General features: G+C 45.2%; 2 long non-coding RNA genes across 3 annotated transcripts in view; one reads left to right on the top strand and one right to left on the bottom strand.

Annotated features, from left to right (window-relative positions):
* The window catches only part of LOC135278036 (uncharacterized), an 81,306-nt gene extending 63,138 nt beyond the window's left edge, over positions 1–18,168 (top strand). For both annotated transcript variants that reach the window (XR_010345584.1, XR_010345585.1), the window contains 3 exons: positions 5,998–6,177; positions 15,125–15,393; positions 16,441–18,168. This is a non-coding gene — a long non-coding RNA (uncharacterized LOC135278036). The remainder of the gene's footprint in view (positions 1–5,997; positions 6,178–15,124; positions 15,394–16,440) is intronic.
* On the bottom strand, positions 1,042–27,502 carry LOC105727825 (uncharacterized). The gene is made up of 3 exons (XR_001109865.3): positions 27,429–27,502; positions 18,760–18,954; positions 1,042–1,212 (listed from the first exon to the last, which is right to left on the bottom strand). It is a non-coding gene; the product is annotated as an uncharacterized LOC105727825 (long non-coding RNA).
* Positions 27,503–27,746: the final 244 nt, after the last annotated feature.

Below are 27,746 nucleotides of genomic sequence, written 5' to 3'. Positions count from 1 at the left end.
AAGCAGGGGAGGTAAAGGCCAACTCACCGTAGCAGGAAGTCATGTCTGGGCAGCTTGTTTGGTCATTATATTTTTCTGTCTTCCACCTCTACCACCTACCAGGTCTGTTTTACTGGGTTTTTTTTCCTTATAATAAAGAGAGTTAAAAAAAAAATAAAGATTTGGCTCTAGGTAGATATCAACCCAATCCTGCTGCAAAGGGATGAGGAGATGGCGTGGCCACAAGAGCTGGTCAGTGTCCTGAATGACCTTCCAGTTCCTAATTAATGGCCACCTTCCAGGGTGGTATGATGTTCCTGCCCTAACCTTGAGGACTGGCTGAGTGGCTTTCTGGAGTTCCCATAAGGACAATATTTGTTTTCCTCACTTCTATGAACACCCTTATCTTAATTGGTTCAGGCTGCTATAATGAAAATACTATAGACTGGGTGGTTTATAAACAACAGAAATGTATTTCTCACAGTTCTGGAGAGTGGGAAGTCCAAGAACAAAGATCCCATGTCTGGGGAGGGCCTTTTTTTTTTTTGAGAGACAGGGGTCTTGCTATGCTGCCCAGGCTGGTCTTAAACTCCTGGCCTCAAGCAATCCTCCCACCTCAGACTCCCAAAGCACTGGGTTTACAGGTGTGAGCCACCACGTCTGGCCAAAGGTCACTTTCTGATTCATAGTTGGCCATCTTCTCACTGTGTCCTCATAAGGAAGAAGGCATGAGGGAGCTCTCTGGAGTCTCTTTTATAAGAGCACTAGTTCCATATATGAGGGCTCCACCCTCATGACCTGATCACCTCCCAGAAGTCCTCACCTCCTAATACCATCACCTTGGGGATTAGGTTTCAACATAGAACTTTCAGTTTATAGCAACACTTACAACTAATCTTTCATTAAACTAATGACACACAGTCTAGCATGGGTATACATGTGATAAATCAAGGTCTACAACATCTGGTATGTAAGAAATACCACTTTCTGTATTTCCTTTAAAAACAACCTAATTTTGATTCCCAAACTCCACCCCACTGGGCTGCAATCTTGACTCAAGCATTACCTGTCATCCTTGTTGGTTATTGTCTGTCTCCCCACCAAATCCCATTCACAAAGGCAGAATCTTTGTTTTATTTTCCGATGTGTTCCAAATATTTAGATAAGCAACCTGTAGGGCAATTTCCAAACATTCTCAGCACTCTTGGTGTCTCAGTGGATTTTTCAGTGTTCCTAGGCCAAAAGAAATGCCTAATAGTTCTGTTTTATTAAATAGTTAGGTCTGAGCAACTTAATAAATACTTACCTCCTAACAACTTAGTAGCTATCTAAAAAATAATGCACACACATTGAAAAAATTATCTTATTCTTGACCACCCTTACTTACCAATCAGACGTGAAACTACTGGGCACTGCCTCAAACATTGGAATTTTTGGGATATTACCATCTCGCTTCCTGTTCCAAACTAATTTTTCTACAATACTTGTGTTCTGTTTTTTGTTTTTTATCATAGCAGCACCTTTGCAAAACTGGATGGCATCTAAAGAGAAGTGTAACAGTGCAATCTCATGTTGAAACTGGGAGCCGCTTTGAGCCAGCAGTTCATGTGGTGTCTCACAGATGTTTCCCTTGAAAATGTAAAATTTCCCTCGAAGCCCCTGTGAGCTCACTGCAGTGTTCTAGGGTGCCGCCACATACGTTTTGGGAACCATAGCATGTGGTAGGCATTCAAAAGTATTTGTTGTGTGAACAACTTGAAGTCCCCTTTCCTGTCAGTGTCAGTTTAGAATCCAGGAAGTTTATGTGGAACCAGGAAAACAAGAGCCGCTAACCCTGGGCTGTGCAGTGTGGTAGTCACTGGCTGCACAGGGCTATTGAGGCTGGGAAATGTGGCCAATCTGAACTGGGATGTGCTGTGAGTATAAAATACACACTAGATTTCATACACTTAGTATTTAGAAAAGTAAAATATTACAGTAATGTCTTTATATTGGTTATATGTTGAAATCTTAATATTTTAGATAGAAATAAAATGTTATTAAAATGAATTTCACCTGTGTCCTTTGACCATTTTTTGTTTTTTTGTTTTTTGAGATGGAGTTTCACTCTTGTTCCCCAGGCTGGAGTGCAGTGGTGCAATCTTGGCTCACTGCAAGCAATTCTTCTGCCTCAGCCTCTCAAGTAGCTGGGATTATAGGTGTGTGCCACCACACCCAGCTAATTTTGTATTTTTAGTAGAGACAGGGTTTCATCATGTTGGTCAGGCTGGTCTCGAACTCCTGACCTCAGATGATCCACCCGCCTTAGCCTCCCAAAGTGCTGGGATTACAGGCATGAGCCACCGCGCCCAGCCTTTTGACCTTTTTTTAACATGGCTACTAGATTCTAGTAGCTAGTAAATACAAATGTGGCTCATATATCTATTGGTTAGTGGTGCTCTGACCTCTGACCTCTCATGGTCAAGGCTGACATTTTCGTTGTCTAAGACCCCCAGGGTCCCTGGAGTCCAGAGCATGTGCCATCTGGACTAATGAGGCATTGAAAGATTGTGCTTCTTGCCTCAGCACATTGCATGGCCCTCCCTGTGAGGCCATGCCAGACACTCTGGGCTCTGCCCAGGTCCCCCAGCTCCTAGACTCTTAGGACTAGTGCTCCCTGCCCTCTCAGGGAAGCTTTCCTTCTCTATCCCCTCTTCATGCACCCATAAGCCTTACCCACCTCCACCTCTCCTGAGACACCCAGCATTCCCTATCAGTTCAATAGGCTCAGGCTTTCATAAAAGACAAGAGGAGCCACTGGCTTCAGCACCTTCTGCTCCCATGGGCTTCCTGCCTCACAAGCGTCCCTTATGCCACATGCAGAAGAAGGCACAGCCACCTGCTTGAAAAGAGGAAGGAAGGGCACTCTAGAAAGAAGAAACAGGCCAGGGGTGGTAGCTGATACCTGTAATCCCAGCACTTTGAGAGGCCAAGGCAGGAGGATCACTTGAGGTCAAGAGTTCGACCACCCTGGCCAACAAGATGAAACCCCGTCTCTACTAAAAATGGAAAAATTAGTCAGATGTGGTGGCAGGTGCCTGTAATCCTAACTACTCGGGAGGCTAAGTCAGGAGAATTGCTTGAACCTGATAGGTGGAGATGGCAGTGTGCCAAGATCACACCACCGCACTCCAGCCAGGGCAACAGAGTGAGTGAGGCTCTGTCTCAAAAAAAATAAGAAACATAAGTGAATACTTCACTATATTGTCACAGAATTATTAACATTTCACATATTTGTTTTACTAGTCATGACTGTTTTATTAACAAATGATAGCGAGAAAAAAGTCTTTAGTTTTATTTTATTTAACAAGCATATATATAGCAGGTATTACAGTCCAGGAACTGTTCAGCACTAACTCATTTAGTTCTCATACCAACCTTATAAAGAAGGTCCTAACATCTCCATTTTACAGATGAGGAAAAATACTGAGACACAGAGAAATTAAGTAACTTGCTTAAAGTCACACAGGAAGTGGCAGAGCCAGGATTTGAACCCAGACAGTTTGCCTTCAGACATTTCAGTCCTAATCGCATGGTAATTATTGAGGATTTCTCTTAAGAAATGAGTATTTATGGCCGGGCGCGGTGGCTCACGCCTGTAATCCCAGCACTTTGGGAGGCCGAGGCGGGTGGATCACGAGGTCAAGAGATCGAGACCATCCTGGTCAACATGGTGAAACCCTGTCTCTACTAAAAATACAAAAAATTAGCTGGGCATGGTGGCGCATGCCTGTAATCCCAGCTACTCAGGAGGCTGAGGCAGGAGAATTGCCTGAACCCAGGAGGCAGAGGTTGCGGTGAGCCGAGATCATGCCATTGCACTCCAGCCTGGGTAACAAGAGTGAAACTCCGTCTCCAAAAAAAAGAAATGAGTATTTATTTACTTAGTTAGCAACAGAGTCTTTTTCTGTCACCCAGGCTGGAGTGCAGTGAAGCTATCATAGCTCACCGCAGCCTCAAACTCCTGGGCTCAAGCAGTCCTCCCACCTTGGCCTCCCAAAGTGCTGAGATTACAGGTGTGAGGCACCATACCTAACTAAGAACTTATTTATTTATTTATGAGACAGCATCTTGCTCTGTCGGCCAGGCTGCATGCAGTGGCATAATCATGGCTCACTTCAGCCTCAACTGCTGTGCTTAAGCAATCCTCCCAGCTCAGTCTCCCGAGTAGCTGGGACTACAGACATGCACCACTATGCCCAAATGATCCTCTTTTTCTTTTTTTTTTTTTCAAGTGTTAGTAGAGACAGTGTCTTGCTACATTGCCCAGGCTGGTCCTAAACTCCTGAGCTCACACAGTTCTTCCACCTTGTCCTCCGAAAGTGCTGGGATTACAGGAGAACTGAATTTTTAAATTACTTAATTTTATGATCAGAAACTCATTTTCCTTTAGGGTGACCTCTTTGATATACTTTAAAGATCACATCGTGGCCAGGCATGGTGGCTCATGCCTGTAATCTCAGCACTTTGGGAGGCCGAGGTGGGTGGATCACCTGAGGTCAGGAGTTTGAGACTAGCCTGGCTAACATGCGAAACCCCTGTCTCTACTAAAAATACAAAAATTAGCCGTGTGTGGTGGTGCATGCCTGTAATCCCAGCTACTTGGCAGGCTGAAGCAGGAGAATTGCTTGAACCCAGGAGGCAGAGGTTGCAGTGAGCCGAGATCTAGCCACTCTACTGCAGCCTGCAAGATAGATGAGACTCCATCTCAAAAAAAAAAAAGAAAAAGAAAAAGAAAAAAAATCACATTGTATCTATTCTTTGCTCTCTAAATCTGCCTTGCTACACCATTGACTAAAACACTTAAAGAATAACCTGCTTGGACTTTTCAGAAAGTAGCTTTCTAGGAGAGCTTTCTCTCTGACACTATCAGAATCCTTGTTTTTCTGATTTAGTGTTTGTCAGATAACTACGGTTTGATAGGTAACGCAAGCAAGATGGAGGCAGCACTGCCAGAAAAATTTTAAATACAGCTGGTTGATTTCCAGCTACCAACTATATCATTCTTCAATATGCAGGTGAGTCAGAATTTTTTATTTTGAGATGGAAGGTTTTTTTCACTGTTGTTGCCTGCCCAGGCTAGAGTGTAATGGCACAATCTCAGCTCACTGCAACCTCTACCTCCTGGGTTCAAGTGACTGACCTGCCTCAGCCTCCCAAGTAGCTGGGATTATAGGCGCCCGCCACGACGCCCTGCTAATTTTTCCATTTTTAGTAGAGACAGGGTTTCACCATGTTGGCCAGGCTGGTCTCAAACTCCTGACCTCAGGTGAGCCAACCGCCTCAGCTTCCCAAAGTGCTGGGAGTAAGATGTGAGCCACCACGCCTGGCGCAGAATTTTAAAAATATGTGAAATATACATAAAAAAGTCTAGAAATACGAGGTGTCATTCTGTCATCTCTACCTGTGAGAAACCTGAAAATAGAGGCAATCCCACTGGCCCAATCCTGACACTGCAGCAGGAATTGCCAAGCTAGTCTTTGCCAAAGAATGGGGCTCAAGAAGTAACCTAAGATCGAAGAAGCTCAATGATCTATCCGGAGTCACTCTGGTGAGTCTGAGCAGATGCTGAGCAGAGCCTGGGCAGAGAGGCACTGTTACACCAAACCACTTATAGCAGGAAGTTAAGCAACAAATGCTGTTTGGGAGTATCAGCTTCATTCTACCAATTCTATTAGCTTCACCTGGACTTTCATTCCTTTAGAGTCAAGGCCATCTTTACTCTAGCACTGAGGTCTCTAAGAACTCAGCTAAATTCACTCCAAAATTCGTTATTGCCTCTGGGCAGCATCACTGAAGGCTCAGCTGTGCGGTCAACATTTACCTTGCATCTGTGTTCATTTTTGCTGTGATATTCTTGGATTCCAATTATGCTTATAGCTTTTGAGACTTGATTGTTTACTCCCACAGAACTGTTTTCAGATCATAGATGCAAGCTCCTCAAGGGAAGGACTTTCTGAATTATCTTTGTGCTTCCAGGACTTGGCACAGAGAAGCCAGCACAGAATTCAGCAAAGTTGTGCTGACTCATGCCTGTAACCCTAGCACTTTGAGAGGCCATGATGGGAGGATGGCTTGAGGCCAGGAGTTCGAGACAAAGGTGTGCTGCGTGAAAGAATGGTAGCCAGTCTTCCTGTGTCATGCTGAGGGAACATTTTGGTGAGTTTCCCTTTTTCTAGAAATATTTTCCTGGCCAGGCATGGTGGCTCACACCTGTAATCCCAGCGATTTGAGAGGCAGAGGTGTGTAGATCATGAGGTCAAGAGATGGAGATCATCCTGGCAAATAGGGTGAAACCCCATCTCTACTAAAAATACAAAAATTAGCTGGGCACAGTGGTGGGTGCCTGTAATCCCAGCTACGTGGGAGGCTGAGGCAGGAGAATAGCTTGAACCAGGGAGGCGGAGGTTGCAGTGAACCAAGATCATGCCAATGCACTCCAGCCTTGCGATAGAGCGAGCTTCCATTTCAAAAAAAAAAGAAATATTTTCCTATAGGTGAGAAGATAAGGTATATACAATTTATAATCTGCTTTTTAAAAAAATTAATAGGCATTTTCCTATGTTACCATAAATTCTTCCCAAGCATTTTTTATATGTGTATGTGGTTGCTTAATATTCTATTGTATAAATGTGCCATACTTTTCTAAGCCATTCTGCTGGTGCTCAGCATTTTGATTACTTTATGTAATTTTTCAATTTTTTCAAGATGGGAACATGTCACCCAGGCTGGAATGCAAGGCAAGATCATAGCTCACTATAATCTCAAACTCCTGGATGCAAAAGATCCTCCTGCCTCAGCCTGCTGAGCCGCTGTGATTACAGTTGTGAGCCACCATGCCTTGCTATTTTCTGTTGTTAACTATTATAAATAGAATTGTGACTAGCTTTTTCATTTGCATTTTGGCTTAGTTTCTTAGGATTCCCTGACCTGGAATTTCTGAGTTAAATAATATTAATAGCTTTTTGCTAATTTTATAGTTGAAAACACGTCATCTTATGGTTTTAATCTGTATTTCTTTCCTTGCTAATGGTGCCAAACAATTTTCTTTATCTTTGTTTACTAGTTGTATTTCCTCCTTTTCAAACTGTCTGTTCATGTCCTTTGTCAATTTCCTGGTAGAGTCTTAGTATTTTTCTTATCAATTTGCATGTTTTTTTTTTTCCCATTGTAAAGATCCTAAGCCTCATTATATTTACTGAAAACAATTTACCTCCTTCTGTGTTCTGGGTTTTAATTATGATGTTTGGTTATTGATATCGATATTTTCTAATTTTTCATAACAGTGTTTTCCCTTGTAATTATTTTATTTTATTTTTTTTAGAGACAGGATCTTGCTCTATCACCCAGGCTGGAGTGCAGTGGCATGATCATAGCCCACTGCAGCCTTGAACTCCCAGGCTCAAGTTATTTTCCTGCCTCAGCCTCTCAAGTAGCTTGTGTTACAGACATGCACCCTAATGCCCAGCTAATTTTCCTTCCAAATCCAGTATTGTCCAGCTGCTGACCTTATGACTTTGCAAGCTGCTCTCTCTAAAGTAAGACCTTCTACTACTTTTCAAATCCAGTGGCACCACTTGACCCTTGGAGGCATCTGAAAGGGCAAGAGCACCTCTCGTCTTGCTCTCCTAGGTAAACCCTACTGGTTTTCTCCCCAGAATCATCTCTCCTTTGTCATTGGTTTCTCCTTCTCAGTTCCCTTTGCCAGATCCTCCTCGTCCTCTTATTTCCAAAGGTTCCGAGTGCTCCAGGACTCATTCCCCATTAATACTTATTCCCTAGGCAATTCATCTCATCTAGTCCTCTGTCTTTAAATGACAACTTGATGCTGATGCCTCTCCAGTTTCTATTGCCAGCCTCCATCTCCTCTGAACTGAAGACTCCATCTTCTTCCGCAACATCTCCACTTGGCTATCTAACAGGTGTCCCAGACTTAACATGGTCATAAAACTAAAGTCAAAATCTTTATTTACTCTCTCAGGCTTGTCCTCCCGACCTGAGCAAAGGGCATCCTGACCTTAGAGATTCTCATTCTGAAAGGCTTGGAGTCATCTTTGATTCCTCCCTCTGTCCCACCCTAAGTCAGTCTATCAGCAAATCTTATCAAATACATCTAGAACCCAGTTGCTTCTCCCCACTTGCATCAATATGACTCAATCCAAGATTTCGCTATCTCTCCCCTGGGCCACTGCAGTAGAATCCCAACTGGTTTATCTGCTTCTGCTCTTGGCCTTTGTACCGTCCATTGCCCACACCATAGATTTTTAAAAGCAAACCAGATCACAACATCACACCCCTGTGCAGAACCTTCCAGGAAAGTCTCTACCATCTTCTCTAAATCTCTTCGTGATCCCACCTCACCTCTCTGACTTGGTCTCCTCCCTTGCTCACTCAGCTCCAGCCACCTTGGTTGTGTGATTCCTGAAAGACATCAAGCATGCTCCTGCCTCAGGAAGCTTGCACCTGCTCTTCCCTCTGGCTGGAATGCTGTTCTGCAGATGCCCACATGGCTTGCTGTCCCCTATGTGCCAGGTTTTACTCAAATGACATTTCATAATGAAGGCCTTTCCTTACTCTGTATTGATTTTCTTCCTAGGACTTATCACCCAACATGTTTGTTTATTGCCTGTCTCCACTGACTAGAATATTGTGGTAAGCAGCCTCAAAGTGGTTCCCCATGATCTGAACTTCCTGGTATTCATGCCCTTATGTAATCCCCTCCCCTTCAGCATGGCCTGGACTTATTGGAAGTAATTCAAAATAAATATGGCAAAAGTAATGGGATGTAATTTCTGAGAATGTTTTACAAAAAGACTGACTTCTGTCTGTTCCTTCCCACCCCCAACTCCCAGCCCAATAGAGATGTCCATGTTGCAATGAGCTGACAACTCTGGCCAGTAGCCAGCAAGTACCTGGGGCCTGCCAGCTACCATGTGAGTGAGCTGGGGTTGAATCCTCCCTTAGGTGGCCTTAAGATGACTATAGCCCCAGCTGACATCTTTTTTTTTTTTTTTTTTTTGGAAACAGAGTTTTACTCTTTTGCCCAGGCTGGAGTACAATGATGCAGTCTTGGCTCACTGCAACCTCTGCCACCCAGGTTCAAGCAATTCTCCTGCCTCAGCCTCCCAAGTAGCTGGGACTACAGGCACATGCCACATGCCAAGCTGATTTTTATATTTTTAGTAGAGACAGGGTTTCACCATGTTGGCCAGGCTGGTCTCAAACTCCTGACCTCAAGTGATCCACCCATCTTAGCCTCTCAAAGTGCTGGGATTACAGATGCGAGCCACCATGCCCAGCCCCAGCCGACATTTTGATTGCAGCCTTATGAGAGATCCGAAGCCAGAGGCACCCAATAAGCCCTGCCCAGTTTCCTGACTCACAGAAACTGTAAAATAATAAATAATTGTTGTTTTAAGCTCTGAGTTTCAGGATAATGCAACAATAGATGACTAAAGGATCTCTGTTTGTCATTATCTCTGGCACCTAGAAAAAAAACTGGCACACAGTAGGTACTCAGAAATATTTTGGAATGAATAAATGAATTTCAGGACTTCTTCTAGGAAGATGGTGTGTCTTGCTGTGGACTATGTGGTGTGCAACGTGGTGTGAGTCCTGGAACTGCTTCAGCCACTCCATAATAATTTGTGAGGTCAGCCTGGATGCAAGGCCAACACAGAGGGGCATATCCAAGAAAATAGCAAAGTTGCAAAGCCAGAGCCCCAACAAACACATCTGCCCTACTTACAAATTTTTTTGGCTACTTGATCAAAGTTTAAGGTAGTTTGGGCTCAGTTTTCAATAACTTGTAACTAAAAGCATCCTAATGATTACACTTTTTATGGCATCATTCTCACCCCTTTTTCTCTCTCTCCACCTTCTTTTTTTTCTTTCCTCTGCCTACCCCCTTATGGCAGATATTACAATGGTCTACCCGGTTTCCATTCATTTCATTCCTTACCAAGGGAACCTGATTTAGTTGGTGCAGTAAGGAGCCTAGCTAAGAACTGCATTTCCAGCCTCCCTTGAAAATAGTTCTAAGTTCTAGCCAATGTAAGCAGAAGTTATGTAGTGAGTCTCCTGGAGAGACTTCCTTAAAAGCAGCCCCACTTGGCTGGCAGACACCTTTTTCCTTTGTCCTCTTTCTCTTTCCTCCTGCCTGAAATAGGATGGTGGGACCTATAGTAACCATTTTGTGAAACTAAAGCAAATTTGAGGATGGACCACACACACTAAGTATAGTAGAAGAAAAAGAGAGCCTGAGAGTCTAATGAAGCCAAGAGTCTGACCCTGAAAGCCTCACTGCTGAACTTTGTGATGAGAAGAAACCAATCCTAATCTTATTAATCGCCTTTTCTGTTATTTATTTATTTAGAGACAGGATCTCACTCTGTCACCCAGGCTAGAGTGCAGCGGCACAGTCACAGCTCACTTGTAGCATCAACCTTCTCCAAGCGATTCTCCAACCTCAGGCTCCCAAGTAGCTGGGACCACAGGCATGTGCTACCACACCTGGCTAATTTTTTGACTTTGTATAGAGATGAGATTCATCATGTAGCTCAGGCTGGTCTCGGAGTTCTGGGCTCAAGTGATCCTCCTGCCTCAGCCTCCCAAAGTGCTGGGGTTACAGGCCTGAGCTGCCTTTTCTGTTACATGTATAATTGTTTAACATAAACCTTACTGATATAAGCCTTACAAGTGAAGTCCCCAGGGTCCGTCTCTGTCTTCTTTCCCCACATGCTCTCCCCAGGTGATCTCATCTGCTCCCATAATTCAAGAATGATCTCCTTTATAAGGACTTCCAAACTGATGCCTGTACCTCATCAGTATCTCCCAAGCTCCAGACTCAGAGTCTCGAGTGACTCCTATATGTCCCAAACTAGATGGTACTTAGAAGCATACTAGGGAGCAAAGCATGGTTTATGGATTATGAAACCAGCTGGCTATAGTTTCTGATCCTGACTCACTTTCTGAGTAACCATGGGTGAGCAGATATGATCTCTGAGCCTTCGTTTTCTTATTTCTGAAATGAGCATAAAAATATGACTTCATAGGGGTTTTATGACAAAAAAAATCTGTAAAACAGTGCTGGCATATAACCAGAGCTAAATTCATTTAGTTCTCTCCTCCCCCATCACCTGTCCCCATCCCTGTCCATATTCCCTGTCTTCTAAGTTCTCACCTTCAGGTAAGTGACTTTACTAACTACGAAGTCTTCCACACTAGAGATCTTGGAATCTTCTTCAACTTCTCTCTGCCATTTGCCATCATTCCCTCATGGCAAGTCAACCAACTCTGTGGAGTTTATCCTAGAACTGTGACCTTGCTTCCCTATCTCCATTGCAACTCCTGGCTTAAACTCTTATTAGCCCTTGTCTGGCTTATTCCTATTGCCATAGGTTCTTTACAACTTAATCTCCCACCCTTCTACCAAGGTTGTGCCCTTAAAAATAAAAACAAGATCATGTCTCAACATAGCTTACTGACCTTTCCTGACTTCTGTGGCCTTTAGAATAAAATCCAAATTCTACAAACAGTCATCCAAGGGTGTCCCATCAAGGCCCTGTCCCCACTCCACCCCACCCCACCCCAGCCTCTTCCTCCTCATTCCCTGGGGACTCACCATTCTCCAGACAGATCAAGCCCTTTCCTGACTGTCTGCACCTATTGGAATATGTGTGTACTGCACCTGGTCCTTTAATTATACATCGCCTTCAATATGAATGTAGCCCAGTAATTGTTTAAAAGTTTAATTTGTTTTTCTCCCTGTGGTTCCCCCTTTTCCTCTCCCCATTCTAAAAGAATCTGTTCTTAGTCTCAGGGCAGGCTGGGCAGGGTGATTACGGAGTTGACTGCAGACTCTTCCCTTCCTGGCTTGTATTTCCCAAGCCCTAAGCTCACTGAGGTGAACAGAGCTTGAGGCAAGGGTCTCTGATGGAAACAGCCCTAGAGGGAGGGATATCCCCCACACCAGGAAGAGATGCTGGGCCTGAGAAGAGGAAGGAGATACTTCTGGTGCCCATGAATGACAGGGAACTGTGCCATGCTTTCTGGATGTATCAGGCACTGAGTGGAAATTCCCATGGTACATCAGGGAGATGGAGTGTGATATAGCTTGGAAATTTGTCTCCTCCAAATCTCATGTTAAAATATGACTCCCCCACCAGTGCTGAAGGTGGGGCTTAGTGGGAGATATTGGGTCACAGGGCAGATCATTCATGAATGGCTTCGTGCCATCCCCTTGGTGATGAGCGAGTTCTCACTCTATTAGTGCACATGAAATTTGGTTGTTGAGCCGGGCGCGGTGGCTCATGCCTGTAATGCCAGCACTTTGGGAGGCCGAGGCGGATGGATCACGAGGTCAAGAGATCGAGACCATCCTGGTCAACATGGTGAAACCCCGTCTCTACTAAAAATACAAAAAATTAGCTGGGCATGGTGGCGCATGCCTGTAATCACAGCTACTCAGGAGACTGAGGGAGGAGAATTGCTTGAACCCAGGAGGCGGAGGTTGCAGTGAGCCGAGATCGCGCCATTGCACTCCAGCCTGGGCAACAAGAGCGAAACTCCGTCTCAAAAAAAAAAAAAAAATGAAAGAAATTTGGTTGTTTAAAGGAGGCTAGCACTTCCTTCTCGCTCTCTTGCTCCCTCTCTTACCATGTAACATGCCTGCTCCCCATTTGTCTTCGGCCATGGGCAAAAGCATCCTGAGCCCTCACCAGAAGCAGATGTTAGTGCCATGCTTCTCATGCAACCTGCAGAACTGAAAGCCAAATAAACCTTTTTTATTTGTAAATTATCCAGTCTCAGGTATTTCCGTTTTTTTTTTGAGGCAGAGTCTCTCTCTGTTGCCCAGGCTGGAGTGCAGTGGCATCATCATGGCTCACTGCAGCCTCAACCTCTTGGTCTCAAAGGATCCTCCTGCCTCAATCTCCTGAATTCCCAGGTAGCTGACACTACAGGCATGTGCCACCATGCCCAGCTAACTTTTAAATTTTTTTGTAGAGATGAGGTCTCCCTGTGTTGCCCAGGCTGGTCTCAAACTCCTAGGCTCAAGGGGTCCTGCCACCTCAACCTCCCAAAGTGCTGGGATTGCAGGCATGAGCCACTGTGCCCTGTCGAGGTATTTCTTCATAGCAATGCAAAACAGACAAATATAGGGTCCTACAGCCAGGGTTCCTATGTCACAGAAATAGTAGCACCAGGGACTGAAGGGCCTTGCAGGCTAACTGAGGCAACAGAATTTCAGCATAGCCTTGCGTGCAGGGGGAATCCCCAGGAAGGACTAACATGACTTTCCCACGGCCCTAACAGGATGAGGGTTGACTGTGAAAATGAAGTTGAATTATAAGATAATGAAATGGGGTATTTATTGACCTGCTGAGCTTGTGCACTGAGATTCTGACCTGCTTGAGAAGTAGGCCTCTACCTGTCTTCCCTGGCTACTGCCCTGTTCTGCCTAAATGCCCTCTGCTCTCTGACTCATGTCTTTCAGCCCCAGACTTCTGGCTCCCTAGACCTGCTGTCAGGGTTATTTGCCAACCTTCACCATATCCCACCTGGTTCTTTGGACTTTGAGTTTCCTGAAGTTGGCTCTGCAGGCAGCTTGGGTTTTGGAATCCTCTATTACCTAGTTAGACATGTGGCTACGGCCCTTGTTCCAACCAGCCTCCAGATGAGCCAACCTCTGGCCCCCAAGGGTAGAAGAAAGAAGGGACACAAGCACAGAAAGATTTTTTCTCTTTGCTTCCTGACATAACTGTATTCATCCTTCAAGTCCTTCTTCATGTGTTATCTCCTGGGATCATTCCCTGACCTCCTTAGGTAGGGTTCCTTTTCTGGGTTTCCATAGCATTTTGTTTATACATCTGTGCCCTCACAGTGTATTCTTTATACGTTTACATGGTGGTCTTTCCACCTTGACTATGAGTACCTCGGGGGCAGGACACCTGCTTCATTTACTTAGCACAATGTCAGCTACAGAATGACTTCTTAAAAATGCTTGTTAAATGCCACTTTTCATGCAGTCTCCACACTGTCATGTACTGTTCTTTTTCTAGCCTTTTTCTCTGTATCAGTAAGACATGCTTTTGGCTGCAAGTAACTGAGAGCCTGACTGCAATGATTTAATAGAGATTCTTTTTTTCTCATATGAAAAGGAGTTTGGGCCAGGCGCAGTGGCTCATACCTGTAATCCCAGCACTTTCAGAGGCCAAGGCAGGTGATCACTTGAGATCAAGAGTTCGAGACCAGCCTGGCCAACTTGGCGAAACCTTGTCTCTACTAAAAATACAAAAATTAGATGGGTGTGGTGGTGGGTGCCTGTAATCCCAGCTACTCAGGAGGCTGAGGCAGGAGAATCACTGGAACCTGGGAAGCAGAGGTTGCAATGAGCCAAGATCATGCCACTGCACTCCAGCCTGAGCAACACAGCGAGACTCCATCTCCAAAAAAGGAGTTTGGAGGCCAGGTGCTGTAGCTAATGCTGTAATATCAGCACTTTGGGAGGCCAAGGTGGGAGGATCACTTGAGTCTAGGAATTGGAGGCTGCAGTGAGCTATGATTGCACCACTGCACTTAAGCCTGGGCAACAGAGTGAGATACTGTCTCAAAAAAAAAAAAAAAAAAAAAGTCTGAGCCAACCACAGTGGCTCATGCCTGTGATCCCAGGACTTTGGGAGGTCAAGGCAGATGAATCACTTGAGGCCAGTTCAAGACCAGCCTGGCCAACATGGCAAAACCCCATGTCTACTAAAAATACCAAAGTTAGTCAGGCATGGTGGCACATGCCAGTAATCCCAACTACTTAGGAGGCTGAGGTATGAGAATTGCTTGAACCCAGGAGGCAGAGGTTGCAGTGAGCCAAGATCTTGCCACTGCACTCTAGCCAAGGCTACAGAGCAAGACTCTGTCTCAAAAAAAAAAAAATTACTCTGGAGGTAAGGAACCTAGGACCATCAGAGACCCAGCCTCTTCCTGCCTTTCTATCCTGTCCATTTTAATGTGCTGGGCATAAGGTGGCTGCTGTGCCTCTGAGCATTGTACACCTGTTCTGGGCAGGAATAAATAGAAAGGGTGAAGAGCCAACTCTGTCCCTTTTCATCAGGAAAGCACAGTTGTCCTAGAAGACTTCTGCTGACATCTCATTGGCCATAACTATGTCACATGGCCACACCTAGCTGCAAGGGAAGCTGAGAAGGGGAAGGCAAGGGAGAAAGTGGAGAAGTGCGGGTGTGAATAAGAAAATTCTTGGACCTCACCCCAGACCTACTGAATCAGAAATGCTGGGGACGGGACCTGGCAACCTGTGATATAACAAGCCCTCCAGGGGATTTTGATGCAGCTGACATTGGAGAATCATAGCCAAATATGAAGGTCAGTATTATGATAGGAAAAAGTCCTGGACTAGAATTCAAATCATCAATTTCTTGGTACAAGTTTTGTTACTAGCTAGCCAGGCTAGTAACTCATCTATAAAATGGGAGTAATAATGGTGGCTCTGACTTCATTCTCTGAATTGTTGTAAGGACCAGTTTAAACGATGTAGATGAAAACATGTTGAAAACTGTAAGTCATTAGATAATTGTACTGATTTTAAAATGGTAAAAGTTCTTATTGAATGAATGAAAGGTTGGGTGGTACTAAGGAAGGAGAAGTTTTGTATGAGGTAGGCTTAGAGTTCAAACACAAAAATGAAATGTGAGAGAATGTAGCGGTGAATTTTATGTGTCCATGGAGAACACTGATGAATAAGAGAAAAATTTTTCTAACTGGGACTGAGTAATTTATTTTGTTTCTCTGTATTGTTAGTCAAAATTCCAAAAGAGTGATAGTCTCTTGACACTGTTTTTGTGTTCAGAGATGATTGCATATAATTAATATAAGGCCAAAAATGTCTATGTGCTGGCCTTTTAGAGTTTTGGTCTCTCACAAGACATTTTCTTGGGTAATAATGATAGAATCTTGCAATAGCCTTGTCACAGTTTATGTAGCTGACGTGTTGGGCAGAGTACAAACACCTGGGAAAAGCAAAGCTACCCGTAAAAGGTATGAAGGGTTTGTTCGAAAAGCTACAACAGTCAGGGACAAAAATAGAAATGGAAACCACAGGCGTTCAGAATACATTGTTATCAAAAACAAATGTTTGCAGCAGCTCCAGTGGTTGCTGCTACAGGTGGTTTCCATGAGCGGAAGGAGGACATAGACATACATGGTTTCAAAACAAACACTTTGGAGGATAATGAATTGGAGCATTTAGCAGAAAGGTTGGTAAGAAGATGTGAAACAAATGAAAGGGATTTAGTGTTCTGCCATCTAGAATAAAAATACTGAGATGCCATTGTCTGTGTACCAACCAAGGTGTCCATCCCTTACTGTATTAAAACTGCTCACTCAATTCCTTGTTCATTCGTTCCACAACAGCCACCCATATAACAGACATGGAGCAGTTTCCACCGGATGAACTTAGACAAGTCATCAGCTGCTAACGAGGCACCAGGGAAGTCCCAGTCATATCTGCATTTGCCTTCAGATAACCTTTACAGGTTTGGAAATTGCCATGATGAAAATAGCAGAGTCGTACTGAGCTTGGGAGTTTTACCTGTCTATTCAGGTGAAAACCACAGTATCAAGAAGGAAATGTTGGCAGCTGTATGAAAACACTAAAAACCAATGATTTGCACATCTTCAATGGATGAATTATACAGCATATGAATTTTCTCTCTATAAAGCTGCTACCAAAAAAAAAAAAAAAAGAAGAAGTGTTTTTAGGCAAAGATCTGGTGACACAGAGGCTGTGCAGTAGCTAAGAGACTTTGTTTGTATATGTGTCGGTTAAGTTTGTCTGCACAAAATGTGAAGCCAAGGTTTACTCATTGATTGATCTGTTTAACATCTGGACACTAACATGCAAGTGCTGTGATAAGAGAGTTTGTAGAAGCAAAATCACAAAACCACATGTTCCCTGGTGCTGGGAACAGAGAATATAATCTGCATATGAAAAGCTGATGAGATGTAAATATCTGAAACTGGTGGGGACCCAAAGCCAAGGTCAGTTCATACAAATAGGTCAGGCTAGGCATGGTGGCTCAGGCCTATAATCTCAGCACTTTGGGAGGTCAAGGCAAGAGGATCACTTGAGCCCAAGAATTCGAGACCAGCCTGAGCAACATAGTGAGATCTCATCTCTACAAAAAATAAAAATAATAAAATTAATAGCCTGGTGTGGTGGTACGTACCCATAGTCCCAACTGCTCAGGAGGCTGAAGTGGGAAGATCACTTGAGCCCAAGAAGTTGAGGCTGCAATGAGCCATGAATGTGTCACTGCACTCCAGCCTAGGAGACAGAGCAAGACTCTGTCTCTAAAAAAAAATAAATAAATAAAAACAAAAACGACAACAAAATAGGCCAATGCTGGGTCAGGGATTCAAAATATTCAACCACCTTTGGAACTGGACTTCCTGAGGGTGTTTTAGTTGTGAATCAGGCAAATGGAGTCTTATCTGTTTGTCCTCTTCCCCTTCCAAGAACCCACTGTCCTCCTTCCTCCTCTTCAAGCCTTGAGTACCTAGTATGTAGGTAGCCAGGACAGCTGTAATTTGATATGTGAATGCATTTCCTCCTTTATGTCCTGGGAAATTGTTATGGTTATTGCTGCTCTCGAAGACAGGAATTGATATGCAGCTTGGTTGCAATGGAGAGTCTCAGAGTGAGGATTCCTGAGGTCAAGTGCCAGCCCCATCACTCACAGGTTATGTGACCTGAGTAAGTCATTGGATACCTCTTGATCTCATCCCTTCTCAGGTACTCAGCCTTTGCTACCACAATCACCCCTCTCTCCTGCAGCCAGTTTCAGCTTCTCTGCCATACCATTCTCACCAGCAATACCAGTAGTTGTTATTCTTCCCATAGTAAAAACCCAAAGAAAAGACAAAAATCTCCCTGTCTTCCCATTCCCCTCTAGTTCCACTTCAATCCTTTGCTTTCCTTTATAACAAAATTTCTAAGAAAAGAATTGCGTAGTGTTATGGGCTGAATTGTGTGTCTCGCAAATTCATATGTTGAGGCCCTAATCCCTAGCACTTCCAAATGTGACTGTATATGACCAGGTGCAGTGGTTCACACCTGTAATCCCAGCACTTTGGGAGGCTGAGGCTGTCAGATCACCTGAGGCCAGGAGTTCGAGACCAGCCTGACCAATATGGTGAAACCTGTCTCTACTAAAAATACAAAAATTAGCTGGACATGGTGGTTTGCACCTGTAATCCCAGCTACTTGGGAGACTGAGGTAGGAGAATTGCTTGAACCCAGGAGGTGGAGGTTGCAGTTAGCCAAGATTGTGCCACTGCACTCTAGCCTGGGTGACAGAGCAAGACTCCATCTCAAAAAAAAGAAGAAGAAGAATGTGACTATATATGGAGATAGGGCTTTGAAAGAGGTAATCAAGAGGTCATTAGGGTGATCCCTAATCCAGTATGACTGGTGTCCTTACGAGAAGAAGAGATTAGGATGCAGACAACACAGGCAGAGCATGTGGGCACACAGGGAGAAGACAACCATCCACAAGCCAAGGAGAGAGGCCTCAGCAGAAACCAGCCTGCTGACACCTTGATCTTGGACTTCCAGCCTCCAGAACTATCAAGAAAATACCTTTCTGTTCTTTAAGCCACCCAATCTGCAGTACTTAGTTATGGCAGCTCCAGAAATAAATACATTTAGACTTCCTATGTCTGCTTCCTCACCTCCAGTCTCCCTTAGAAATGTGATTTTCCTTCCTCTTTTTGATCCACTCCAGTCAGGACTCCATGGCCAACAATCATTCCTCGGGAACTGCCCATGTCAGTCACCACTGACCACCATTGACCACGATCTGTGGTTCTGGACCCCTGCTGACTCCAGTAGGGCTGGCACTATGTCAGAGAGGCCGAAGAAGAGACCTGGAGACAGCAAATGAGACATAGGATTTGTTGGGTGGATTTACATCCAAGGACAGTCCAGTGGCAGTGGGCTGAACAGGAGCACCATCCCCATTTGTTAAAAACATGCAGTTTGTATAGCATTTTCACTTAGCAACCTCCACCTGGCAACCTTCATTTAACCCCAAACAAAGGGCCTTCTTCCCCTGTACAACCCTCATTCCAAAAGGTAGGCCAGAGGTTTAGATGTTCTTCATGAATAATAAGTGAATTTCTGGTTGGCCACTCCCACATTCCTCAGCTCATAACTCCGAACACACATCTTCTTGGACTACAGGTTATTTTCAGGGTATGTGTAAGTGAAGTTATTGCTATCAGTACATCTGCTGTAGACCATCTTGCTGGATCCAGAGGCCACCTCGCTGTCCTCATCGTATCCGGCTTCTCTGCAGTTGGTCACACTTTCCTTCTGAAGACATTTTCAGTACTTGGATCCCAGGCCACCACACTCTCTTATTTTTCAGTCACCCCATTGGCTGCCCCTCCTCACTCTTCTTGGCTGGGTATCTTCTTTCTTCTAAATGTCAGAGCCCTGGGCCCAGCTTTCAGCCCTCTCCTCTGTCCATAATCTCTCCCTAGCTCCCTCCATCCAGTTCTGTGGATATAAATATTAAAGCTGATAAGTTGCACATTTATATCACTACTCCCGTCTCCTCTTTGAGCTCCAGACCCAAATATTCAATTGCCGTGGACATTTCTACCTGGATATAAAAAGCATTTCAAGCTCAATGTGTCCCCTCATCCTTCCTTTGTTTCTCTCCTTTTTTTATTTTTTTATTTTTATTTTTAGTTTTTGAGATGGAGTCTTGCTCTGTCACCCAGGCTAGAGTGTAGTGGCACTATCTCAGCTCACTGCAACCCCTGCCTCCCAGGTTCAAGAGATTCTCCTGCCTCAGCCTCCCAAATAGCTGGGATTACAGGTGCCCACCACCACACCTGGGTAATTTTTGTATTTTTTAGTAAAGATGAGGTTTCACCATGTTGGCCAGGCTGGTCTTGAACTCTTGACCTCAAATGATCTGCCCACCTTGGCCTCCCAAAGTGCTGGGATTACAGGCATGAGCCATCATGCCTGGCCCCCATCCCCTTTAATAGCATCATCGTTCACCCTGTGAAATCAGAACCCAAAGCACCATCCTTGATTCTCTTTCTCTCACACTTCACATCAGTCCACTAAGCAGCCTTATTGTCTTCATCTCAGTCATTCATTTATCTCCCCCTCCACTTTTGCCATCCTGCTCCTAACCCCACCCTCCCCTCCTCTGAATCACTGCATCTTATTTCCCTGCCTTTCATCTTACCCACTACGAGCTTTTTTCTACACAGTAGCCAGGGGATTCTTTTGAAATTATTGTACCCTCTAATTTCCCATCACATTTTGAATGAAATCTAGACTTTGCATTCTGGTTTGCATGTTCCCTCCTGGCCCAGACCCTGCTCACCTCTCTGATCTGGTCTCCTCCAGTCCCTTTCCCTCACTGCACTCCAGCCACACTGCTGGTCCTCTAAGCACCCCTGTGGCATGCTGGGACCTTCACACTCACTGTTCCTTTTGCCTCTACTACTAGTCACTGATTAGAGCTTCACAGAGCTTGCTTGCCCCTTTCATCATGCAGGGCTTGGCTCAGAACTCACCTTTTGGAGAGGTCTTCCTTGACCCCCCCCCAGCTCATATAGCACTTGCCGGAATGTTGGAGAACCCAGCATGCTCAGGTTACTCTTACGACCTTTTAATAAGCTCTTACTATAGTGCCAAGCATTATATTAAATGCTTACATGCATTATCTCATTAACCTTGGAACCACTGAAGGAGGCATCCTAATCATCCCCATTTTATGCATCAGGAAATGGAGGCTAAGAGAGGTCAAGCCCAAAGTCATTCAGGTTGCACTAAGGTCTGATTCTAGAATTAGGGCTCTTAACCATTAGATTCAACTAATTCAGCTGCTTCTCACTTTAAATTCTATTCTGAGTTATGGATTATATGGCTTCCAGGAGTTTAATTTACAGGATTGATTGGTTTCTATTGCACTTGTGTTGAGCATGTAAAGTAACTCAGGTGTATCAGTGTGTGATAGGGAGGGACTTCTTTTCCAAACTATGGTTTTAAACATTCACATAATACAAAATGCAGGTTAGGTGGGCACACACTCAAGCATGGGTCAAGAACACCTCTGTGGTTCCTGCTTATAGACTTATTAAAGCAGATGAAGATATTTTCCTGTTGATTTTATGGTTTGAGGGGGCTCAAGTTCTCAGAAGCTATTCAAGCTTTTAAGCATTTTCCCTCTTATTTTCTTTTAAAATCCTGTTTCCTTTTAATCCATTTGGGGTTCAAAAAAGGGAAATAGATAAGTAACATCCTATTTCCACATGGTGATTAGAGAGAAAGTCTTTCAAATGAGCACTATCATTTGAACGTGTTCCCCAAAGTTCATGAGTTAGAAACTAAATCCCCAAGGCAACAGCGTTGAGAGGTGGACCTTTAAGAGGTGATTAGGTCATGAGTGCTCTGCCTTATAAATGGATTAATGCTGTTAACCCAGGAGTGGACTCCTGATAAAAGGATTAGTTTGACCCTCTTTCTGTCATCTGTGTGTGTGTGCTTTCTTGCCCTTCTGTGGGTCTGTCAACCTTGGATTTGCCAGACTCCGCAACTCTAAGAAATAAATCTCTGTTCTTTATAAATTACCCAGTCTCAGGTATTCTGTTACGGCAACACAAAATGAACTAAGACAAGAAGGGTCTACGTGCTGGTAAGAAAACATGCTTATCGAAGACCTACGTGTGCCGGGCACCTTTCTGCCTTTATTGTCTCTCTGGGCTGGTATTATTGTCCCTCTTTTACAGGGGAGAAAACTGAGGCACTTAGAAGATAAGTAACTGTCCCCATTCCAGAGCAGGAACTCCGTAATTATCTGTTCCTTCCTTCCTTACCGGACTGCATAGAGTGTATTTATCTCCAGCATGCAACAGAATTGACTGAGGCCCATTCTGTGAAACCTGTTCTCAGGGCTCTACAACTTAGTTCCACATTATAATGATAAACACAAAAAGTGACTTCTCAGAGATCTGTGGGTCTTCCTGGAAGTGTTGCAAAAACCCAGAAGACAGCAAAGGAATTCAAAGTTTTACAGCTCTTCAGCTTGTAGGCCTATGGGTCCAGTCAGGTAACCATGAGATACCAGGTCATGCCAAATTCTCAATTACACTGCGTAGCCTGAGCACAGTGCTTCTCTTAAACACAGCAAGGACTCTTCTACCTCGGGCCTTTGCACTTGTTCTTTCTGCTCCTGGACCACTCTTGCCCTATTCCCCTTTGTTCTCAATGCTCAAATGCCATCTCCTCAGAGAGGCCCTCCTGACCATACTACTTCCCCACCAACTTCTCTGTAACCCTTTACCCAGCTTATCTTTCTTCACAGCACCCACTAAATTATATATTTACTTACTAGATGGAAGGTTCTTGAGGGCTAAGACTACCTATTTTGTTCACTGCTGTATCCCTGGTGCCTGGCACAGAGTAAGTGCTCATTAAATAATTGTTGAATAAGTGCATGCAGGCTGTGAACAGAAAAGACACATAGGACACAATCTAACCTGATTGAATGAGTGGAGGCTGTTCAACCTTTATGAGACTAACTACTCATGTCCTCCCTCTGTCTGAGCTGCAAAGAGAAATAAATGCCTACTCCCATCAAAGAGAAGTAAAGCAAGAAAAGAGGCCCCAAAAGAATAGAAACCAAAAGCCTTGCCTCAGACGATCAAAATCTATAGGCCTGGCTTTGCCAAAGCTATGAAAAACCTGGACATTTAAAAGCACAAATTCAGCTGGGTGCAGTGGCTCACGCCTGTAATCCCAGCACTTTGGGAGGCCGAGACAGGTGGATCACTGAGGTCAGGAATTTGAGACCAGCCTGGCCAGCATGATGAAATCCCGTCCCCACTAAAAATACAAAAAATTAGCCGGGCATCATGGCAGGTGCCTGTAATCCTCCTACTCAGGAGGCTGAGGCAGGAGAATAGCTTGAACCCCGGAGGCGGAAGTTGCCATGAGCTGAGATGGCACCACTGCACTCCAGCCTAGAAGGAGACTCCATCTTAAAAAAAAAAAAAAAAAAAGCACAAATTCATCTTGCAAAATAAAATGGATATTTAAGGTAGTTCATTCATGCAAAAAAAAAAAAGAATCCAAGAAATAAGTTTTCCTTAAATAGGTAGATTACTTAGGCAGTGTGTGGCTTATGTAAGTAGTAACCATATTGTCTGCATCCTTTTGAAAAGGGCAGAAAGGAACTTGTACTCAAGCTGTGATCATAACAAAGCAATTCATGGTTACAGACCCACCTCGGGTTGCCTCTGGCACATGTGGATTGTTGGGCAGTGCCCAGAAGTAGCGGTGTGAGTGAAAAAGTCGCTTTGGCAGCAGGAGTTATAAAAGACCTTTGCTCACACACTTCAGCTAACCTCCGACAACCGCCCAAGACCGAGTCATGTCTGCCCCACATAATGAGCCTCTTCAAGCTTCAGGGCTCCTTGGAGCTGGGGTGGTGTATGAAGGGCCCTTCTCTATCACATCTCTAGGCCATATCCATTAAGGGATGACCTTGCTTTCTGCTCTAAGTTGTTTTTTGTTTTTTGTTTTTTTTTTGAGACAGAGTTTCGCTCTTGTTGCCCATGCTGGAGTGCAGTGGCGCGATCTCAGCTTACGGCAACCTCCGCCTTCTGGGTTCAAATGATTCTCGTGCCTCAGCCTCCTGAGTAGCTGGGATTACAGGCATGCACCACCATGCCTGGCTAATCTTGTGTTTTTAGTAGAGACAGGGTTTCTCCATGTTGGTCAGGCCGGTCTTGAACTTCTGATGTCAGGTTATCTGCCTGCCTTGGCCTCCCAAAGTGCTGGGATTACAGGTATGAGCTACCATGCCCAGACTCTGCTCTAAGTTTTAATCTAAATAATTGGGTTCTTATCTGTACATTCACCCAGAAACTAAGAAGCCTTGAAAGTTAGGACTTTGCAGAAACTGGAGAAAATACTCTAGGCCTGGAGCAATCATCAGTCTGCCACAATCCAGAGCAGGCTACCCCAGCTCTTGGGGACTCCTCCCTAGCACTGGTGACTGAATGATGTGGGCCCACCTACTTTCTCCTTTCTGCTGCCTCAGCCAGCACACAGATCCTTTTTATTTTAAGGATTTTATTTTAATCACCATGTGGAAATAGGGTTACACAAACAGACACACATACAAAAGTCACAAAGGTTGCAGGGTCTTGAAAAGCTATAATTCTTGACTCCTTCCTGAGATGGTAACTGGCAGCCCAGTTAGATGTCTGTTTTGTTTTTATTTTAGAAAGCAGAGATCACAGAATTTCTTGCTTCTTTCTGTTCCAGGCTTTCTGGAGACCCAGAGAGACCCTTTCTTTCCTTCTCTTAAGACAATGGATGTCATTGGAATGCTGATTGTTTATCTAAAATGCAATTTTAAAAAATTCTTGTCTTTCCCAGACACTTGGCAATACGTCGTGTCCATGGTAGAAGCCCAGCCAATCCTGTTGATGGGTAGATAGAAAACGACCTAAGTAGACTTCACTTTGGGACTCTCCTCATTATAGACTGAACTTGTTGCTTTGTGTCCTGAGGCTGCCCGGAGTAGCCATCCTATGGGTTGGTAGGAAACAACATTCTTTAGCAGCCTCGATGTAACCGGCAGGGTGATGGCCACAGTCTGCTTTTGTAAGCAGGAGGCAGAGGCATTAGTTGCATTGTATCTGGTTGTTGGTGTGAATGTGGTCCTATATTGTGAACCTTCAAAACAAAACTTGAGGTTGAATCCCTTTTGTTAGGGTAGATAGGGAGTGTATTGAGCTCCGTGGAAAACAGACAGGAGGACTCTGACAGATGGGGAAAGGGTCACCCCCACAGCAAGGGGTCAGCCTAGAAGTGGGTACTATAGCAACACGCTAAGAATTATTCTGTGAATTAAAGGATGGTTGGATTCACTGGATCTGCCCAGGCAGGGAACCTGGCTGGGCCTTTGTCAGCGAACAGATGAAAAGCTGGCTTGCATTTGTGTGATTTGACAGTTTGGTTGTGTTCAGACAGCTCTATGCTGTGGAGATGACATTACTCCTGAGTTTCACTGCAAGCATTTATGTAAACCAGTAGCATACCAGGGAGGGAGGCAATGGGAGTGATCCACCCCAGGTGCAGGCAGTACACAGTAAATTTGTGTGTCTGCAAAGAATTTTAAAATAAAATTGACTAAAAGTCAGTTTGCTTTTTATTATTCCAAACAATGTCAGTGGTAAAGTACTCCTCCCTCCTAGGGACAGACTTGCCTATGCTGCCCCAGTCACTCCTTCCTTGCCACTGGGATAAACAAGCACCAGGTGGGAAGATTATAAATGAGCAACAGAGTAAACAGAAAGCAAGTGACTCCTGAGATAAGATGTTTTCATCACAAACAAACACTTTACTTGGTGGAGTTTAGAGATATCGATCTGTGATGGGCATTTCTGTTAGCTCTGTTCTGGTTATCTATTGCTGCTTTAAACCCCAACATTTAGCACCTTAAAACAATCATTTATTTGTTCACAATGCTGTCATTTTGGCAGGACTCTGTGGGGATGGTTTAACTGTTCCATATGGTTTCTGCTGGAGCTGGAACTTCCTAAGGGCTTTTTCACTCATGTGTCTGGTAGCTCAGCTGGGATGAGCTGAAGAGCTAGAGCTGGCCTGGCATCTCTGTCTTTTCACATGGCCTCTCCTTGTGGGTAGCTTGGTCTTCCTCACAGCAGGGTGGTCTCTCCTTATGGGTGGCTGGCATTTTCCAAAGTACAAAGCAGAAGCTATCGGGTTTGCTTACTGCTGAGTCTTGGAAGTCCCAGAACATTCTTTCTGCCACATTCTGTTGGTCAGAGCAATCACCAGGCCAGCCCAGATTCAAAGGGAAGAAAAAATAGATATTCATAATGAAGGAGATACTGTTGTGGTCATCTTTGGAAAAATGATCTACTTCATATTGTTTTTTTTCTATCATAACAAGATCATATGATTTCACATGTTGCTTTAACCGTGCTAAACCTTATCAAACTAGAAAAAGGTAGGCCTTTTTTAGTTTTTAAAAATTAGCTCCTTGTAATTGTCATCATACTTTGGTTCTGAAGTGGAGATGGCATCTTAGATGGATTCCTAGAGAGAAACAAGAGATCACGGGGCTCCTACCATAGCATTTGGGAGAAAAATATTAGAATGAGCCTCATTTGCAAAAACCTAAAATCCAAAGCATGTTCAATTCTGTGAGACTATCTAGATCACAATTTTAGTTCTTTCTCCCAAGATAAGGTCCACTGACCACCATATTTTATTACTCCTTAGTGTCTGAGAACTCCCTGCACTGCAATTTACATCCTTTAAAACCAGTATTGTTGGAAATGGACTGACTACAGGATTCCTGTGAGGGTCAGAATGTGAGTGTCTTTCAGATACTGTAATGTACGATAGGCTTCCCTCGAGGCTTGCTATACAGTTTACCCCGGCTCAGAGAACTACATCGCAGTCCAAACAGGATCCACGTGAGAGCTGACAGGCATCAACGTGACTCACCTGCCTTTGCCAGACAGTTAATCCACCTATATGTGGACAGAGCCTTGGTTTGGATAAAACACTTTCAAGCCCACCGTTTCACTCTCTTGTCACTATAAATAACCTGTCGAGTTGGCAGGCCGGGCATGAACGCCCACACTTTCTTTGCAGGTATGCAAACAGAACAGAGCGCTAAGTTCCCTGGGTTACTATGAGAGCTGGGCTGCAGCGCCTGCCTGGGGGCATGGCCGCTCCCACGGGGTGCTCGTGTTGTCCGCTGGAGCAGAGGCCCCCAAGCCGGGTGACCTCTCTGCCTTCAGGCCTGGTCTCGCAGTCCCTTCTGCCTCGCCCATAGGCAGGCGGAATCCAGAACCTGCAGCAGGCCCGGCCGGCTCTCAGTGGCGGTTTCTACAGCAGGTGGGGCCCGGCTCAGTGACTGAGTGGTCTCCGCTCCTCTAACTGGGCTCAGCAGCAGCGCGCCCCCCACCCCGCCCCTGGCACCCCGGCTACACGTCTACCCACAGGCTGGCCAGGTGGGGCTCTCGCAGGCGTTAGCCCCAGCCTTCCCAGGGTCCTTAACGTTCCTCTCACAGGAAAAAACCCTCCGCGTCCTTCGTGCCTCAAAAGGATATCTCACTCGGCCAGAGGGGTCGCTGAGGGCGAGCCCCTCCTCTGCCCTTCCGTCGCGGGGCAGAACCTCCTCCGCGCCCCGCTCCCGCCCGCTGCCGGGAAGCCGGCCCCGGCCCCGGAGCTCCCCTCCACCGGAGCTCCCCTCCCCCGGAGCTCCCCTCCCCGGCCTAGCCCCTCTCTCCCACCCTTCCGCTCGACCCGGTCTCCGCGCTGGACTCACGGGTTTTGTTGCCCGGGCTTGTTTCGGAGCGGAGCTCGTCGCGGGCCGGGCGCCAGGTCACGTGCGTTGGTGACAACCTCTCGCAGGGCGGCCCCGGGGTCCCCGCGCCGCCGATTGGTGGGGCACGGCCTGGCGCGGCACGGCTCGGGGCGGGGCGGCGGGGCCCGACGGCGGGCGGAGCGGCCGATCAGCTGTTGCGAGCCCTGCACAACAACAAAAGGACCTGGACTGGCCGGCCTGGGCGCAGCGACTCGAGGGCTGGAGCCGGCTCCGCGCCCGCCGTCCGGGGACCTGAGGGAGACGCAGCGCACCCCGGCC

This window comes from Aotus nancymaae, unplaced genomic scaffold (genome assembly GCF_030222135.1).
Source record: "Aotus nancymaae isolate 86718 unplaced genomic scaffold, 86718_ANA_hifiasm-v0.15.2.pri h1tg000036l, whole genome shotgun sequence".
Classification (NCBI taxonomy): domain Eukaryota; kingdom Metazoa; phylum Chordata; class Mammalia; order Primates; family Aotidae; genus Aotus; species Aotus nancymaae.
This window is presented reverse-complemented; position numbering and strand designations above follow the sequence as displayed.